Below are 14,442 nucleotides of genomic sequence, written 5' to 3' on the forward strand. Positions count from 1 at the left end.
GCTCTGTGCCCACGTGATGTTTGTTTATGAGGCTGGAGCAGCATCACGCGATGCCCCCGCTGCGCCCGCTGCTCCCAGGGACCTGGAGAAGCATCTTCAGAGCAATCATCGGTTCAGAGCTCTGCGCACGCAACCAAGCACATTAAACAAGCAGCACTGCGTGGTTTTCTGCTGCCAACATCTCAGCACGTGCTTCTCGGCTTCAGGCCTCAGTAAAATGAAAGGGAAGCACAGGCAGCCGTTCAAAGCACAGAAGAAACGTGGGCTTTTAAAAGCACACATGCCCAAAATTGAAGCAAAATGGAAAGGCAGCTCTTGCTACAGCCTCCGTTTGATTCTGCAGGTATAGATTTCTCTCCATAAAAATCAATAGGAGATTATTTTAAGCCGTTCGATTTCATTACCCTGTATCAAATCTCTGTTCTGAATGGAACATCTGAATCAATTTGTGAAGCTACTACAGGCTGCGCCGTCATAGGCTTTCAAGTGCCTTTTCTCTGCCTCCCTTACCACAAAGAGATAAAAATCCTACACTGGGGGTTATCTGATAGCTCTGAACAAGTACCAGCGGATTTCTTTTCCCTTCAGCCCTCTGATTCTTGACACCGGTGTTTCAGGAGGAAGGAAGGAAGCACCACGAACCGCGCAGAGCAGCGTGCCAGCCCCACACAGCCCTGGGTTCTTCAGGAGAACATGCTGAATTCAACACAGACACATGCACATGGCGCACTCTGCATGCTGAGGCAATGGGGTTTTACCACAAAAGAAACATTTTGCATCATTTAATACATGGCAGAGCGGATTTCTGTGTAGCGCTCTGAATCATAATGAGAAGCTTATTAGAAACTGAGCAGACCAAAATAAACGTCATTATTTTTGCTGTTTTGGGCAATATATTACAATAGAAGAAGCCTGATGTTTACAGTTATGAGTTTCTCAGATTCCCCCTCAACAAAGAATTCCCCTTGGGTTAAATTGCTGCCTTTACAACGCCATCAGCCCATCCCACACTCAGTCAGGAAGGCCACAATCCCATTTGCTTCCCACATGCAAAGCTCCCAGTGGCAGGACACAGCTCCCCAGAGCAGCACGGAGCAGAGCACAGCGGGTTCTGCACCATCGGGACTGCAGCTGGAGGATCACTGAGCAATCCCCAAATCCATCTTTCTTGCACCACCACCACCCGAAGTACTTAAAGCATGAAAAATGCTAATAATGATCATAGCACTATGAACAAATGTGGCAAGAAATAAATGCATTAAGAAGAATAAAAGTAAAGCAGCAGGTATAAAAACAGTTAAATAACTGCTATATAGCCTAACGCTTCTGGGTGGGTTTTTATTTCTTTTTTAATTTACCTATTCTGAATTTCTGCAAGCTGCTTTGTGCTGCAGAATGCAGACACTCATGCTACCTGCCAGGCACACTGCTGTATGTAGCTCCCCAGCAGTAAGAAGCCAAGCCGTGTACCAGCACTCACACTGACACTGTGGGGCCATGGGACTCACAGAGACCATGGGGAGGTTATTTGTTTTTCTGTGTTCAGAATAAGAAAGCGAAAATGAATTCAAACACCTCCCTTCTTGGCAGTGTGCAGCGCATTGTTAGCATCCCCGACCCACCAGTCTGAGCAGCGCAGCTGCCGAGAGGAAGGAATAAATAAATATGAGCCCAACCCCGAACAGCAAGGCATTTCAAAGGACAAAAGGATATAAAAAGAAGAGCTGCAATAGATTTTGGTGCAGCCACAAGTGAGATACACAGAATTCCTGCAATTTACAGCCACTCTCAGATTATTCCCTTTTTTTTTTTAAGGGAAAAAAAAAGCTCCTTACAGTAAGTGCCACTTATCAGTTCTGTGCTACCACCCTCTCCTCCCAGCCAGGTTCCATTTGCTGCAAAGACCGCCTCCATCCATCAGCTCCCAGCCCTCACTCCTCCGCTGATAAGATATCCCATGAAGCCAGAGAACCAGTCTGCAAATCCTGGGGGTTTCACACGCAACCTTATTTTAAACACACTGAAAAATAATTCATGTCAATGGCTTCAAAGCTGATGCTGCAACTGATGGACCACAGGGCTCCGTTAAGCTCTTTAAATATCTGAGCAGAGGGGAGTGTCAGCACACAGCCCCTGCTTGGGGCTACACAACAAGGACCAAGGAATAAGATCCTCCAGAACCTGCACTGGGGTTGTCCCATCGAGGAGAAATGCAAACATGGAGGACATACATGACCTGATCCCTTTCTGATGCAGCTTGGAAGTGACAGCCCTGGAGATGCAGGTTGCAGCCCGGATCCTTCACAGCACAATCTGAACAGGCCTGGAAGCACAGCAGCCATCGCTATACAAGACACACCAGCGCTGTGCTCTGTTTTGCACTGTGCTGCCTTCTGTCGTGCAGTTTGAGGGGAGAATTATTACAGAAGAGAGAGCAGCTAATAGCATACAGTTACATTTAAAAGCTCTTTAGCAATCCACATCTTCCTTTTTGGGATGCCGTGAGAACTGTGCTGAACACAAGGCAGGAGACAGATGAATTACAACAAAAAGGATGTCACTCAGTGTTTCATTTATCTCAATTTCATATATTCTGGACAAGTCTAAATGAAAATCTTATTGAACTGGTAAAAACGCATTAAGACAAGGCAGAAAACTTGGGTTTTTCAAGCGGTAATTGCTTTTGAAAACACAACCATTAGGATGATCATTCGAGGTAGAAATGCTTTGTCTGCCCCTGCAAAGCGTGGGGGAGTGAGAGTGGAGAAGAGGTGATTTCCTAAAGAACATTCACTGGTTGCTTGGGAAGCCAGAAACAGGATCAAAGACGAGCACAAATGGGCTGCCTCCATCATCAGCACAAAGACCTGCTCCTTCACACACAGGCACCGCATGGTACCTGAAAGCCATTTTTTTCCTTCTCTAAGTAGAAATGATATATTTGTAATTTCTATTTTCTCAATAGTTTTGAGAAACACATAAAGTCACCATATTAGCCTCACAGATGTAATAGAGCCTGCAAAATTCACTAAATATCAGTAAATATTAACAGCAACCCTAGCCATACCGATCCTGACTTCCCACAAATGATCCCTAATTCTTTGCAAGTGATTTCCCATACCCTCCATACCCACACACAAGCAGAGCAACAAGAAATATCAGAGCCAAAGGGATAAACACTAACGTCATCGTTGAGCTTCTGTCTGAGACCTGTCGGCTCTGCGCATTGAGAGATGTAAGAAGCAACTGCATCTTGTGAGCACTGCTCAAAGCAGCACATGTCACTCCTCTCAGTAAAGCACAAAAGACTCCGGTAAGTTGCTCCCCCCCGCCCCCCCACACCACCCATGAGCACCAATTTGCATTGAATACAGAGAAATTAGTCAAGTACATCTGTCCTAGAAAGCAGTGCTATCACAACAAAGCAAGGTTCCCCCATACAAGCTGCCTCCAGAACGTTCTGCTTCCCCTTGGAGCATGTGCATCATTTACACAATACAACTAAATTTGTATAGAACAAATAATTCCAGCAGAAATTGCCAAGAAGTCTCACAGAACAAAGAACGATTTTCTGACAGGCAAATCCTCGTTATGAAGGTTTTTTTTCCACTACAAAAGGAGTGTAAAAGAGGAGGAAAAAAGCAAACTTTCAGCACAGAAGGCAGCAAGGTAACTAGCCATAGAGTTGTGTGACTTGAATGGTCTATGGACACAAGCAAGGGAGCTTACAGAGGAACACCTTTAATCAGACCAGCAGATGCTGACTGAGAAGGGGAAAACAAGGAGATCCAGGGGCCAACAAGTCTTTTTTCCAGCCAGACATACCTGTTCTGCTGGAGGACTCAGCTACTACTTGTTTTCAGCACTGCTTTGCTTTAGTCAGAAGAGAATGCTTATCCCATCTGAACCTGGAATGGAGGGGATGGTACACAGGAAGATGCGACAAAGCAAGCAATAAGGAGAACGTGCTCAATACGAGTGAGATATTAAAACAGTGCTAAACTAGGTCAAAATACTGGAGGGGAGAGTACCCTGAAATGCACACATCAAAAAAAAAAAGTAACTATTATAATTTCCATCTCAGATCATTTTAATGATTAATAGCAGGAGTTAGCAAAAATGAATTAATTCCTGCAACTAATTCAATTCTGCCGCATTTCCTTAGGGTGCCTGGATTTTTAAGCTTAGTGCCCAAAGTCCTTTACGCTTTTACTTCAATACCCCCATGAACTTGTACTTTTATTTTTCCATTCACTTCTTCCTAAATCTCTCCTAGCTGCTCCTGTTTCTCACCATCCTCTCTGAAGCTCTCTCCCCATCAGGATGCCCACAGAGGCAGCTGGGGGATGCAGCTCAGCTCTAGCAGTGCCCTGAAACCTTCATCGCACTCCCAAGTGCCAGGAGGAAGCAAGAGGAAAACCAAGCCCAGGGAAGCAGAGGGGGGAACGAGAAGCTGCTCCATCCCAGCCCCACACTGTGGCCACAGTGCCACAATCCTTCTGGAGCCACTGAGGGGCTGTGGCAGCTCATGCAGCTCTCCCTGGGGAAACAGGGAGCAGGGAGCTGCCCAGTGCTCACAGACACACAAAGGAGCTCAGAAGGGCACAGCCTCCCCTCCCACCTCTCCCCCCTTACCCTTCCTCTCCTCCCTTGGTCAAAACAGACCTTGGTCTTTTCTAAAAGGTGTGTGTGTGGGGGGGGAACACACCAAAATAACCCACCCTACAGCAACCCCGTGATTTTTCCCTATAGGGCAATTAAAACAGCTCCTTTATTAATGAGGAGAAAGCCAAATTTAGAAGAGGTGCAGCATCCAAGTATAGGTTTAAACACACTTCTCTCCTGAGAAGGGGCTCACTGTTCACTTCCCTCTGACAGCAGACGTGGGCTGAACTCACACTCCCAGGGGTTCTGCAGCATCCCCACAGCCCCTGGCAGCACCCACCAGCCCAGCCCAGCCCCACAGAGCTATTGCAGCAGAAGCCAATCCTGCTCTGCAGGGAGGATCCGTGGGACCGGCCCTGTTATTCCAGGTGGAAAGTAGTAAACAAGCTCCAGGGCTGCAGACAGAGGTAAACCCCAAAGATGCCCCGTCCCTACTCAGGCAAGATTACTGCAAGCCAAAGAAACAACACGGAGCTTCTGAGGCTGAGCTAAAAACCATAAGGGAATAGGAAGGGGAAAAACAAAAATCAGCCGTGTGTTTTAATAAAGCTGTTTAAAACAATGTTCACAAGTACTCTGAATTACAGGACACAATTCCACTAATTTTCTATGCAGGTGGATGCTTACAGATTATTCTCCCCCCTTCTTTTACAGCGTTTCCTCTTAAGAAAAAGAAAAAAGGGAGGATGGATGGTCAGTGCACTGCAATTAGCAGTGAGTGTTTTCTACTCATAATGAAGCAGCACCAAAACCAAGACTTGGTGTTTATCCTGACAACATATAGACGAGGGCTGAACATTCCCAGTGCAGCAGCCCCTCGGAGGAGGGTTGGTACGTTGGTTTCAAATGCTGTGTGACCACGTTCTGCTGCTACTCATGTGGTGTCACGCCTGTTTAAGACACAAAACGCATTGCTCGGCCTTACCTCTAAGGCAGCTCCAACTGGGGTGGGAGGATTAGTTTGGCCTCTTGCAAGAGAATAAGTTCTTGCTGAACATGTTTACACAATGCAACTTCATGGGCCTGAAAGGTGGCTTTCAGGAAAGGAATGCAGCCTGTGTGGGGAGACAGTGTGGCAGCGTGAGGCCCAGCTCCGTGCCGGCCCCGCGCTTCCCTCCAGGTGCCTATTTTGGGTATGTTTGCGCTGCAGCTTTGGAAACATTCAGAGTATTCTAGACACAATGGACCCCACATCATGTTTTAAAAGCATTCATGTTGTAGGAAACATTAAGGAAAAGTTTCCCCAACAGCAGGAACCCAGAGCATAAGGAATATTCTACAAATCAGACCGCCAGGAAAAACGCTGCCTTCCTTTTTGCAGCACAACCACAGGGCAGCTCGTCTTTTTCCTTTTTCCCCAAGCAACTCCAGAGACTGCATTCTGAATTGATTGAAAATGGCTTCCATTTGGAAGCCTGCAGGCAAATCAGCAGCAAGACATCTCTGATCAGCCAAGCAGTTCTCTCCAGAACCAAGAAACACCTCCATCGCTCGTATGGATCAGCAACATGCCTCTTGGAGGGGACGAGAGATCAGGTAGCGCCTGTTACACAAGCTGCACTTCACAGATCCAGCATCAATTAGAAGATGCTGTGTATTCTGAAACTCCCACGCTGCTCCTGCCTACACATCAGCTGTGGGCTTTCTTGGCAGCAAAAGTAGCGGCACTGAGCCCGATAACAGAGGATTGAATTAAGCTTCAGCATCCTCTTCCCTGCACTCTGGGTGCAAACAAAAGTAACAAACAGAACAAGTCAGAGCTGGCCAAGAAGTTTCTCCCAGTCACGCTGTATCACACGTGCACAGATAACGTGGTGAATACAGACCCTGATGCCTTCACATCAAACAAATGAAACAAATCTGGACGCGGCACAGAGAGGATGACAAGGGCCTGCTGAGAAGACAGCAGCTCCCTCGCCATAAGCTCCATCTTCAAGTGATGCAGACTCCCATCGCTTTACCAGCGTCAACTACAGCTCCCAAGGGGCCACGAGAAAGCTGCAGGGCAATGTGTTAGCACGTCCTTAAAGCTGTTGCATGGCTCATTTAAAATAAAACTAATATATTTATGTTGATCAATATACTTATAAACCAGCTGCCTTTATTACCATTTAAACATAAACGATGCTTGATTAATTTGGGGAACGGCTCTTAATTTCAGCACTTCACACAACCAGCAGGTGTGCTGACAGTGGGGTCACAGAACACACTGCTCTCCACAGCAGCTAATTTTTAACCATACACATAACTAATGGCACATCAGCTTTCCCCCTGGTAAAATTACAACAGACATTTGTTACAAATTAGGCAGGCTGGGTGGATTCTGGTCTTATCCTTCTATCCCGTGGTAAGGATTACACCAAGACCCATTCACCTGAAGTGGAACAAATAATATATTACTGGTTACAAATGGAGAACCGCTTGTTTTTTTCGCACCAGGAGAAAAAAGGTATAGATGTACAAAACAAGAAGTTCTAACTGCTGCCCTGGAGAAGCCTTCCTGGCACAGTAACCCCCAGAACATGTACTTTCAGTATATTTTAAATGGCCTCTGCCCAGCTTTCATGCACCTGTGCAGCAAGCTCCATCTGACCGCTACTGAAATCCATGAGCGCACTGATTTATCAGCAGCACACTGACAACAAGACCTCCTCATCTACCTCCAAGCCAGCATCTGTACTTGCAATGAATTTGTTTGTGTGCTGGAGCTCTCAGGGTGGATGTTCAGTTCACCCTTCAAGTGAATCGGAGCATTCAGACCCCAAAATCCTGCGGGCTGTCCAAATTTTCCATCATCTTCAAGGCTGCTCTTTACCTTCTCAGGAATCTCCTCCCTCCCTACTCAATAAACAAGATGATTTAATCTACTGAAGGATCTCTGTTAGTCTCACCTTCTTGCTTTCTGCAAAACATCTACATGTTTACTTCCTTTTTTTTTATCCTGCTACGCTCTAACTATTCTCATGAAATAACACATTCTATATTGAAATCTGCAATTTTAATTAAGGTCTACTTTCCCAATCTACTTTTAAACTTGAACCAAGCCACGAATGCTGTTTGTTCACATTTGAACAATGTTTTCATTTACCGTGGATAAAAGAAGAATTATCTAACGCCACTTACGTGGAGTTATAAATTGATTTTTGATTAATGTTTAATCAAAAACAAACAGATCCATCTGTGCAAGGAAGAAGTGGTGAACAGAAAGCCCTGTTCATGGGAATCTGCAGCACCAGGTCCGGCTAACAACAACAGATCCATTCCCTTCTGCTGCTACAGGAGCACACACTGTTGACAGAGCACTTCACTACACCGGATAGTTTCCTCCGGGAAACACTAATTTAAAACAAGATTATTTTGTTGAAACACAAAGAATCCACAGCACAAAATGAGTTGTACAACACCTGAAATCACAAACAGTGTCAGAAATTAAAAGCACTGGAGAAGGACATCCTCCCTACCTGCAGCAGGCAGGAGGTGGCACCTCCCCACCTAGCAGTGCTGCCATCTAAAACGGGGAGCTCTTGGGGAAAGAAAGCAATCGAAATGCAAACTGAGTGCTGGAGCCTGCAGTGGGGCACGTGTGACTTCTCATGAGATTTGGGGAGCTTCAGCATTTAGTAGTCAGAAGTCAAGATCAATAGCATCATAAAGAAACAAACACATGAAAAATGAACATTTCTAATTTTAATCAAAAGAATGAAAGAGATTATTCAAGCTCACAAGAGGCTCACTCTGCAAAGCAGAAGCACATCTACCAGGCTGGTGGTGCCAGTATCTTGCCTTGCTCTCAGGAGGGCTGTGAGATCCCAAAGCCACTTGTGTTGCACAACACCAGGCAGGTGGAAGCTTCCAAGCAGCTGGTAGGGACATACACGCTTTGGTTGTGCTACTGGACACAGCCTGAACAGCCCTTGAGCTGACCCACAGAATCTCTGTACCCCTTTTATTTTCAATTTCATGCTACCCACACTACTGAACTTTTGCAGTCCCCAAACTTCTTTTTACCAAACGTAAATACAAAGCAGTTTGCAACAATTAAGTTCTCCCAAAGGAAGGTGGTATACCAAAAAAGTGACAAGAACAATCTTAATTATAGCTCTGTTAACACGCTATGATAATAAGTACATTTCTTTATCAGACATTAAAGAAAACTATTATTGTTCTGAATTAAACGAAGAGTGGTCCAAAGAACGGGGATCTTTGTCTCCCCTACCAAGGCCTGTTTCTGCCTTCAGCTGACAGTTCCGATTTTGGCTTTAGAAAAATAACTAATAGCATGTTTTCAACTGGAGGAAAAGAAGTTCCCTTCATTCCCTTCGCTGAGATACTCACAAAGGAGCAGCAGCACCGTTTGTAGTAATGCTGCGTTTCATCAGCCCTAAGGAAAAAAGGAAAAGGAAAAAAAAGATGAAAGCTCCAGCTATGCTTCTTCAGGTAAACAGCAGGAGCAGATCACAGAGTTAATACTTGTTTAATACTTGTTTTTCTTCATATTCCTCTTCTTCCTCTCCACCTCCCTGGAGCCCAGACTAGAATTACAGCCCAACAATAGCCCAATTGTGCCCTCGGCAGAGACTTCCAGCCGAACAATAGATCTTTCCCTTTTCCCTCCACCCAAAGTAAAATTAATAAGGAAAAAATTCACTGATTACAGGGCAAAGAAAAACATTTTCAAGGGGGAAGACAGAGAGACCTATGTCTACACCATGGGACTGTGAGCTTCCTTTGTACCCAAGAATTTGCGTTCCCTTTCCCAGGCTCCTTTGTATCCCGCAGCCCCTCCTATGCTGGGGAAGGGGCCGGGAGGAAGGTTATGTGCTTCGGCACGAACGGCATTTCCTATGAAGGTCGCTGATGTGCTGCACAGGGTACCTGCCCTAAACAAACCCCACCTCGCTCTGTGAGCACTGATGGACAACCCAGATCCCCCTCTATTTGGTGCTACGATAACCTGCAAGTGTGTAGGTTCACAGATATTCACTCTGAGGAGCAAAGCTGATTGGATTTACACAGTGAACTTAAGAGCATTGACGTATATGAACAAATATGTTTTTATTTCCCGCTTTCAAGATGAAAGAATACATGTTATTGCAGTGCAAATGTTTTGGTAACATGTGCCAAAACCCCAGAACAGAGCGAGAAGCCCCTCCTTACTTCTGGAAAAACAAAACTCCCAATTTACCATAGCTGTAAGTGCAGCAGTCCAGCATTACGCTCGTCACCTGGTTCTGTATGCCACAGAGCCCCACTTTCACTTCCCAAACCAAGTGATAACAAACACACAAAGCTCCTTTCCAAAGAAGCTGTCAAACACGTCAGGAATTTTCCTGTGCTCTGCCCCTCCACAGGGCTCTGCCTCTGCAACCAGGGCAGCATCTGTTGGCTGCGGGGTGACCGACCAGGAGGCCCGTGATACTCTGTGATCCTGCCCTAAATGCCAGTCATCTCCTCACACAACAGCCAGTTAAAAGCTTCAAGTGCCTCTAAATATTTAAAATTCATCTGCATTAATCAAGGTTTATTCTCCTGTAGGGTTAAGTACTTATTAAATCACTGCTCTCACTAACACTGCCATCTGATTCCTCCCTGCTGAAGCTATTAAGATTCTATCATTTGGCTACTGCAACTGGAACATGAACAAAACCAGGTCTAATTTCTCTAAGAAAAAGCCTACATCCACCTACCAGACAGAGGAATCCGACATTGCAAATGCCTTCACTACATACATATAGAGCCCGCCTTGTCAGCATTGCTCCCACACTCGCTGAAGTCGCAGGAAGAGGGGCAAGCTCTGTTTAATGAAGAAGTTCAGCATTTCAATTTCAACAGAAACTCGCAGTTTCTGCATTTTGCACAGGAATAAGTAACAGAACTAAAACAGGCACAGTTCATTACATGAACCACACTTCTTTTCTGACGTAAAGAGAGCAAACCAGCCCATAGAGCAAGATGCCTTCCTGCCTGACAAAGCTGTGAAGCTGCCACGCTTGTATGTGTACAAATGCAATAAAAACATGAGAGAACAGAAAGATGCTGAAGGCACAAACGTTCACTGTACACTTGACGCAAGGATCTGCAGGATCAGAAAGTCTGTGACTGCAGTACAAGCCCATACTCAGAGGTCAGTGCATTTGCTGCTGATAAATCCTTCTCAGAGTGGTTCCTTGCTCTGTTTTCCATGGAGCTTTGCACTGAATTTATGATTTAGATCTGAGTGCTGAGGAAAAGGCCCATTTCTAACACACCAAAGTAGTGCTGTACTACAAACCAGCAGGTAGACTCACTGCAAAGGAATTCCTTGGTATGGGTGAAAACTGCATCTGCTAAGAAAACAACACAGTATTTCAACAGGCAGGGATGATGTTGTGCTGGTTTTTGGTGGTTTGTTTTTTGTTGTGTTTTTTTTTTTTTTTTTTTTAAAGAATCAATATTGACATTATTACTGATATTCCTTAAGGAGTATCACTAACATTTCCTTGCTTCATTTCCTTTTTGGTTAATGTTTAAGGACAAATATTTTGTTTATAGTGAGTTGAGCACACATCCAACTCATCTGTGTCAGACAACTCTCCCCAAGTTCACCCAGAGAGAACCTCCAGGCTGCCCACGGCAAAGTCAGATAAGCAGGGTCCAGCTGTGGGAGCTGGAGGACTGGAAAATACCAGTGCCAGCTATTCCTCTTCTTCCAACAAGGCATTTACGAGGTGAAGATGTCATGCACAAGTCCAATATCTGCAACAGCTCATAAATAACAGCTTGAAGCTTCCCTCGAAGACACAGTGGGGGGGGGGGGAGAGAAAGGGGGAAGTGGGAAAAAAACCTACCAACCTTCCTTTGTTCATAGAGGTAAATTTAAAGCTAACTTTAAACTGTTTCATTTTGGGACTGTAAGTAATCCTCACTTGTCTCTCCTTGTTTGTGACTAAAGGAATATGTCAGATAACAGTACCCTCGTGGCTTCCTAAAGCGTGAGCTCCACTGCTTGCATCTCTACACTGCCAAGGGAGGAGCACACAGGTAAGTCCAACAACACAACCACAGCATCCCTCAGAAATCTGCAGTCATTGTCCATGAGAGAGGGATTTTTCTTGTATTTGAAAGCCCTCTGCTTTCTGGAATAGATTGAAGCATTACAGAACAACTTGCCCAAGACTCCAAGAGACCCTCAAGAGTCTCCCAGTTCCACAAATCCATCCCATATTTAACTGCTCCCTACAAACTCTTATCACAGGAGCCTGTAACAATTGAGAGCTGCCTTGGTGCCTAGGTTAGAGCGTTCATCACCCTGAGATCTCATTGCAAAGCATCTTCCTTATGCAGGAACAGCAGAGCTGAGGAACCAGCAGCCACAAAGCCCTGCTCTCTGAGCCCCACTGCCGAGCCACGCTCACAGCTCCAGCATTTGTGCGAGGGCAGCTATGATTCCTCACTTAGGTTCATTTAAGGACCTTAATTGTTTGTTTTGGCTCCAAACAGAAACCATGTTTATGAAAAACAGGTTAAGCTTTTGGCACCAAATTGTTTTCAGAAAACCTCAGCCTTTGAAATAGTGTTTCCTTAAAAAATTGCTCTGCTACCTTTAGACCCCGCATTTTCTCCTCAGTAACATTTCATCCCTGTTTCTCACTCACTGCCATTACCACTTGGCGTTCCCATTAGAAACATATTTCTCAACAGCTTTCTGCTTGATCTAAAGATTCTAAGCTAAGAAACACAAGTGAAATTTCAGGGAACTCTGACAGCTATTATTTGTAAAGAGAAACACAAGGCTCCACTACACGGACATCAGAAACAGGAACCAGATGAGAGCAGTCATCCTCCCTCCACATGCCAGCAGCTCAGAGAACATCACCAGCATGAGATGCAGCTACAGAAAAGCACACAGCTCCAAAACAACCTGCCTGCTGGTCATCTGCTCTGAAGAAGTCTATAATTTGCACAGCGCTCAAAGGAGTAAAAAGGAAGAAAGAAAAAAATGCAGAGTAGGGGGGAGGTATGGTGGTGAGGTAGGGAGACAAGGAACCAACCACCATCAGCTCACAAAAAGGTGGAGTAAATATATAAAGTTATCCATGAGCAGAGTCAGGCAGCACCAACACCACAAGGTATGCTCAGCGACCTGCAAACCAACACCAACTCCAGATATGAGCCCTGGACCATACAACCAGCACTGTCCTGTCTTGTCTTGCTCTCTGCATGACCCAAGACAACCAGAATGGTGCACAGCACAGCAGGGAATGTAGTCAAGTCATCCTGCAGTGCCCGGTCAGCACACTATGGGTCAGCTGTGCCACTCATGGAGACATCCAGAGGTCTGTCCCCACAGCTGCCAGGAACAAAAGTAGGAAAGAGGAAGGAAACAGCAAAAGGCACAAACATCTAAGCCGTTTTGGTAACTCTGTCTATCAATTTAAACTTAATATCAGCTTACTCAAAAGTGAAGTCCAACCTCAGAATGCAGCTTTGGTCAAATTACTGGCCTGTAAAATTAAAGCTCATGCAATAACCTAAAAGACTGATGAGAAGAGAGGCTGTGTGATATAACCTCCAGCACCAACCTCAGCCACTGGTTTCTGCTGCATCCGGCCAGTTGCCCAGCTCCTACCATCTGACCACTGCAACAACAGCAGCCCACGTTCTAAAAGGAGGAATCTCACCAGCTGTTCTACCGGAGCATGGAAGGGAATGCTCAACATCCAGCGTACCAGCTGAAGAGCAAGGATGCGCCAGCTATGGGCCAGGGGTCCTCCTGCAAACCAGTGAGTAACCAGTGCATCCTCAACCCTCAGTGTTGCAGTGTGAGATCTTCACAAGGGGCTGCACTTAACTAAGGGAACACCAGGCAACACAGCAAGGCGGCACAAGTCAGAAACTCCTGATGAATCCAGACCAGTACATGGCCCTTCTCCCAATGCCAATTTCTACCACTTGCAAATACAACACGATAACACAAAACTACTACAGGACCCCACTACAAGCTCAGTGTACCATTTCCACAGCTTTACTTTACAGATAACCCATTTCCTTTGTAAGACGATTATTTCTATATACCACAAATTGTCAGAACAACTGCTGACCACAAGGGCCTACACACACAAAACAAGAAGGGAGCACAGATCCACACGCACTGACTGGCTGCATTTGGGGCACACTCACCAGTAGGTTCTGAATCCTGCTTTATCAAATAGCCCTATCTGTAGTCTTTGCATTGGTAAAAAACAGCCCCACAAAGATCTCCAACTTCCATTACGATGCAGAATTTGCCACTGTAGCTCATCAGGAATAACTTGAAGTAGCAATCAAGTGGGAAAAAAAAGATGGTTAAGTCTAGTCTCCAGTTTTCAATTCAGCTGTATCAGACTTCCCCTGAATTAGATACGCTATAAATGGAAACACTTGAGCGGCACTGGTTTTGCTTTCAACTAAAAAGTGCTCCTCGAGGAAACTATGTATAAGAGATGCTCCATAAATTAAGATTAAAAAAAAACACCAAAAACTAGTTGCTACTTTTCAACAACATCCCACAACGAGCAGCTGTCCAGTACTTTGACTATTCAGAGATGAATTACATCTTTCAGTGGCTCACATAAGTGCATTATTTTTCTGTTCCTCCCAGAAAGCAGTTACAAAACATTAAATCACTTCTATATTGTACAAACACCTTCAGTTTGGGTTGTGATGTGAGTGGCTTCCACAAGCACCAGAGAACACACGGGCTGCTCCGCCGCTCAGCTTCCTGCCTGCAGCAAATCCAATTTATGATCCGGCTGCCAG

General features: G+C 45.3%; 1 protein-coding gene across 2 annotated transcripts in view; it reads right to left on the reverse strand.

Moving 5' to 3' along the window:
- The window catches only part of IGF1R (insulin like growth factor 1 receptor), a 132,418-nt gene that overhangs the window by 49,671 nt on the left and 68,305 nt on the right, over positions 1-14,442 (reverse strand).

The sequence above is a fragment of the Coturnix japonica genome, chromosome 10 (assembly GCF_001577835.2).
Source record: "Coturnix japonica isolate 7356 chromosome 10, Coturnix japonica 2.1, whole genome shotgun sequence".
NCBI lineage: Eukaryota > Metazoa > Chordata > Aves > Galliformes > Phasianidae > Coturnix > Coturnix japonica.